Here is a 6,000-nt window from a genome sequence, read left to right as displayed (position 1 = left end):
GAATGTGATTTATGTGTGAGTAAATAATCAGATTTTCTAACATTCTCCTGAAGTTAATTTCTTGGGACATCCTTGACATCAAAAACATGTGGATCTTTTTAAAAAATTGATTTATTTATTCTAATTTGTTATTCATGACAGCAGAATGCATTTCAATTCATAGTACACATATAGAACACACTTTTTCACATTTCAAGTTGTACACAGAGTCACACCATTCGTGTCTTCATACATGTATGTAGGGTAATGATGTCCATCTCATTCCACCATCTTTCTTACCCCCATGCCCCCTCACTTCCCCTCCCTCCCCTTTGCCCTATCTAAAATTCCTCCATTCCTCCCATGCTCCCCCCCTCGATCCCCATTATGGATTAGCATCCTCATATAAGAGAAACCATTTGGCATTTGGTTATTTTGGGATTGGCTTATTTCACTTAGCATTATATTCTCCAACTCCAACCATGTACCTAATAATGCCATGATTTTATTCTCTTTTAATGCTGAGTAGTATTTCATTGTGTGTGTGTGTGTGTGTGTGTGTGTGTGTGTGTGTATCACATTTTCTTTATCCATTCATCTATTGAAGGGTATCTAGTTTGGTTCTACAATTTAGCTTTTGTGAATTGTGCTGCTATGAACATTGATGTGGTTGCATCACTGCAGTATGCTGTTTTTAAGTCCTTTGGGTATAAACTGAGGAATGGAATAGTTGGGATAAATGGTGGTTCCATTCCAAGTTTTCCAAGGAATCTCCATAATGTTTTCCAGATTGGTTGCACCAATTTGCAATCCCACCAGCAATGTATGTGTGTGCCTTTCCCCCAAATCTTTGCAAACACTTATTTTATTTGTATTCTTAATAGCTGCTATTCTGACTGAAATGAGATGAAATTTTAGAGTAGTTTTGATTTTAATTTCTCTAATTGCTAGAGATATTGAACATTTTTTCATATATTTGTTGATTGGTTGTATATCATCTTCAGAGAAGTGTCTGTTCAGTTCCTAGGCCCCTTTATTAATTGGGTTATTTGTTTTTTTTGTTGTTAAGTTTTTTAGTTATTTATATATCTTAGAGATTAGTACTTTATCTGATGTAAGTGTGGTAAAATTTTTCTCCCATTCTGTAGGCTCTCTATTCACCTCATTGAATTTTTTTTCTAGGAAGAAGCTTTTTAGATTAAATCCATACCATTTATTGTTTCTTGATTTTATTTCTTTAGATCTACTTTTTTTCCTACTAGAAGCAGAGTCTCTGGTTTAATTCCTAGGTCCTTGATCCACTTTGAGTTTTGTGAGAGATATGGGCTTAATTTCATTTTGTTGCATATGGAATTCCAGTTTTCCCAGCATCATTTGTTGAAGAAATCTATGTTTTCTCTAATATGTGTTTTTGGTGCCTTTGTCTAATGTGAGATAACTGTATTTATGTGGGTTTGTCTCTGTGTCCTATATTCTATACCATTGGTTTATAAGTCTATTTTGGTGCCAGTGTCATGCCGTTTTTGTTGTTGTTGTTGTTTGTTTGTTTTTGTTTTTACTATTTCTCTGTAGTATGGTTTAAGTCTAGTACAGTGAAGCCATAGGATTCACTCTTCTTGCTAAGGATTGCTTTGGCTATTCTGGGTCTCTTATTTCTCCAGATAAATTTCAAGACTGCTTTTTCTGTTTCTATGAGAAATGTTGTTGGAATTATGTTGAAATTGCATTTGATAATATGGTCATTTTGACAATATTAATTCTGCTTATCCAAGAACAAGGGAGATCTTTCCATCTTCTAAGGTCTTCTTTAATTTCTTTCTTTAGTATTCTGTAGTTTTCATTGGAGAGGTCTTTCACCTCATTCATTAAGTTGATTCTCAAGTATTTCATTTGTTTATTTTTTTGTAGCTACTATAAATGGAGAAGTTTGCTTAGTTTCTCTTTCCAAGGATTTGTCACTGATGTACAGAAATGCCTTTAGTTTATGGGTGGTAATTTTATATCCTTCTACTTTGCTGAATCCATTTATTAGTTCTAGAAGTTTTCTGGTGGAATTTTTTGGATCATCTAGGTATAGAATCATATTGTTGACCAATAGTGATAGTTTGAGTTCTTCTTTTCCTATTTGTATCCCTTTAATTTCTTTAATTTGTCAAGTTTTTCTGGCTAGAATTTCAAGAACTCTGTTAAATAGAAATGGTGAAAGAAGGTATCCCTGTCTTGTTCCAGTTTTTAGAGGAAGTGCTTTCAGTTTTTCTCCATTTAGAATGATGTTGGCACGAGGCTTGGTATAGATAGCTTTTACAATGTTAAAATATGTTTCTGTTATCCCTATGTTTTTTTTTCTTTTTGAACATGAAGAGTTGCTGTATTTTATCTAAGGGTTTTTCTGCATCTATTGAGATGATCATATGATTATTATCTTTAAGTCTATTGATATGATGAATTATATTTATTGATTTCCATATATTGAATCAACCTTCCATCCCTGGGATGAATCCCACTTGATCATGGTGCACTACCTTTTTCATGTTTTGTACTTGATTTGCCAGAATTTTATTGAGAAATTTTGCACCTATGTTCATTAGAGATATTGATCTGACATTTTATTTTTTTGATGTGTCTTTGTCTGGTTTTGGATTCAGGGCAATATTGGCCTCACAATATGAGTTTGGAAGTGTTCCCTCTTTTTATATTTTATGAAATAATTTGAGGAGTATTGGTGTTAGTTTTTCTTTGAAGGTCTTGTAGAAGTCAACTGGGTATCCATCTGATCCTGGGCTTTTCTTGGTTGGTAGGATTCTGATGGCATCTTCTATTTCATTGCTTGTAATTGATCTGTGTAACTTGTGTATAACATCCAGATTCAGTTTGGGCCAATCATATGACTCTAGAAATTTGTCAATGCCTTCAATATTTTCTATTTTATTGTAGTACAAGTTTTCAAAACAATTTTTAATTATCTTCTGTATTTCTGTAGTGTTTGTCATGATATTTCCTTCTTCATCATGGATGTTAAGTAATTTGAGTTTTCTCTCTCCCTCTCTTCACTAGTGTGGCTAAGGGTTTGTCAATTTTATTTATTTTTTTCAAAGAACCAGTTTTTTGTTTTGTCAATTTTTTCAATTGTGTCTTTTGTTTTAATTTCATTGACTGCAGCTCTGTTTTTTATTATTTCCTGTCTTCTGCTTTTGGTGTTGATTTGTTCTTCTTTTTCTAGGGCTTTGAGATGTAATGTTAGGTCATTTATTTGTTGACTTTTTCTTCTTTTAAGAAATAAACTCCATGCAATGAACTTTCCTCTTAGTACTGCCTTCATAGTGTCTCAGAGATTTCAATATGTTGTATCAATGTTTTCCTTTACCTCTAAGAATTTCTTAATCTCCTCTTTGATATATTTTGCGACCTGTTTATTGAATAGCATATCATTTTGTCTCCATGTTCTGAAGCAGCTTCTATTTTTTATTTTATCATTGATTTCTAATTTCATTTCATTATGATCTGATAGAATGTGGGGTAGTATCTCTACTTTTTTGTATTTGCTAAGAGTTGCTTTGTGGCATAATATATGGTCTATTTTAGAGAAGGATCCATGTGCTGATGAGAAGAAAGTGTATTCACTTACTGATGGATGAAATATTCTATATTTATACATGTTAAGTCTAAGTTATTGTTGTATTATTGAGTATTGTAGTTTCTTTGTTTAACTATTGTTTGGAAGATATATCTAGTGGTGATGGATATGTTAAAGTCCCCCAGAAATATTAATGTTGTGGTCTCTTTGACTCTTGAACTTGAGAAGATTTTGTTTGATGAATATAGATGCTCCATTGTTTGGGGCATTTATATTTATAATTATTATGTATTGTTGATGTATAGTATTAAATGTCTTTGAAATGTCTTCCTTCATCCCTTTTGGTTAACTTTAGCTTGAAGTCTACTTTATTTCATTTGACAATGGAAACCCCTGCTTGTTTCCACAGTCCATGTGAGTGTTATGCTTTTTCACAACCTTTCAGCTTCAGTCTTGGGATTTCTTTTCCTATGAGATGACTCTCTTGAAAGCAGCATACTGTTGGGTGTTTTGTTTTGTTTTGTTTTGTTAATCCAATCTACCAGTCTATGTCTTTTGATTGATGAATTTACGCCATTAACATTCAAGGTTATTATTGAGATATGGTTTGTTTTCCCAGTCATTTTTGGTATTTAACTTCACTTGTTTTCTCCTTGGATTGGTTTTTCCTTTAGTGTAATATCTCCCTTTGCTGATTTTCACTTTTTTTATTTTCATTTCCTCTTTGTGGAATATTTTTTCCAAGGATATTGTGTAGTGCAGGCTTTCTAGTTGTAGATTCTTTCAACTTTTGTTTATCTTGGAAGGCTTTTATTTCATTATCAAATCTAAAGCTTAATTTTGCTGAATATAAGATTATTGGTTGGCACCCAGTTTCTTTCAGAGTTTTCAGGGTCTGGGTTGAAAAATCTGCAGATATCCTAATTGGTCTCCCCCTGTATGTAATCTGATTCCTTTCTCTTGGGCTTTTAAAATTCTCTCCTTATTCTGTATGTTAGGCATTTTCATTATAATTTGCATTGGTGTGGATCTATTGTGATTTTGTACATTTGGTGTCCTTTAAGCCTCTTGTATTTGATTTTCCAATTCATTCTATTCTAATTTATTTCTATTGAGTTTTTAGTTTGGTTTACTGTTTCTTTCATTTCAAGGATTTCTGTGTTGTTGTTTTTTTCAGAACCTCTATCTCCTTATTGCAATAATCTTCCTGTATTTCCTGTCTTTATTTGCTTATGTAGCTCTTTGTTGAAAAGATCTGTTGCTGCCTTTATTTGCTCTATTATATCATCCTTGAATTCACAGAACATTTTAGTTATGTACATCCGGAACTCCTCCTCTGTCATTTCTTCTGTTGTGCTAGCCATGGATTCTAATAATGTAGTATCTTGTTTTGTCAGGGACACTATCTCCCCTTGTTTTTTTTTCATGTTGTCTGAGTGTGTTCCCTTTTAGCACTGTGGATCTGAGGCATTTAGTGTACCCAATTAATTTACCCTATATACTTATAGTGTCCCTGCAGAGTTCCAATACTTCTCCTTTATGAGGGAGAACAATATTAGTAGATCTCAATACAAACAATATACAGTCTTAAACCAAATTGCTGCTATTAAGACATTTACAATTTTGTCACAACTTACAGAAATGGTGAGTTCAATTATTATCTACAATATAAACAGTAGATTTGCAAAAGGGTCTAGAGTTTCTGATGGTGGACAGAGAACCAGGAGTGAAGTGTAGGATGAGATTTCGAGAGGGTAGAAGGTGAGGATATAGAGTTATTAGATCTTAGAAAGCATGAAAGCAAAATCTAAAGAAGTTGGTTACTAGCAGGAGAAGAGAGAGAAAGTCATTTTGGGGAGACAAGTAATTAGGAAGACAATAGAGTATAAAAAACATAAATATTAAGAAAAATTAAAAAGGTAAAAATAGTAGATTAAAAATATACAACACAACTGTAATGTACTATTCAGACATCCCAGTCCTCAGTAACCTAATTCATGAAAAATACTTGGTTTCATAAATTTTGGGGATGTGAGGGTGAGCGAAGAGAAGGAAAAAAAATATCAAAGGAAGATACAAAGATTGTTTTTGTTGAAGATCAGTATCTTTCCTATTTTTCTTCTTGTCCAATGCAAGGCAGGGGGGTATGCTAGTTTAATGTGGGTACCTGGTCTTATCTCCTTATATCGCCTGTAGACCTCATAATTAGAGAAAATTCCTGGTCTCTAATTTAGTCTCTAAACTGTATCTCACTCACCCTCTCCTTTCTACTTCCCAACCAGGAACCTTTCTCTCTGTAGGTCTTATGGGTTGTGTTCTGGGGGCTGCACACCTGTCAGGAAGAGCTGTTTTGTATTGGGTAGTTCAGAACCAGGTTTTGCAAGCTACCTTCCGTCTGTGTAGTTGGAAGCACTGTGCCAGGTTAGTGGCTGCTGGGGAGGTGGGAG

This window comes from Urocitellus parryii, chromosome 6 (assembly GCF_045843805.1).
Source record: "Urocitellus parryii isolate mUroPar1 chromosome 6, mUroPar1.hap1, whole genome shotgun sequence".
In the NCBI taxonomy this organism is placed as follows: Eukaryota; Metazoa; Chordata; class Mammalia; order Rodentia; family Sciuridae; genus Urocitellus; species Urocitellus parryii.
This window is presented reverse-complemented; position numbering follows the sequence as displayed.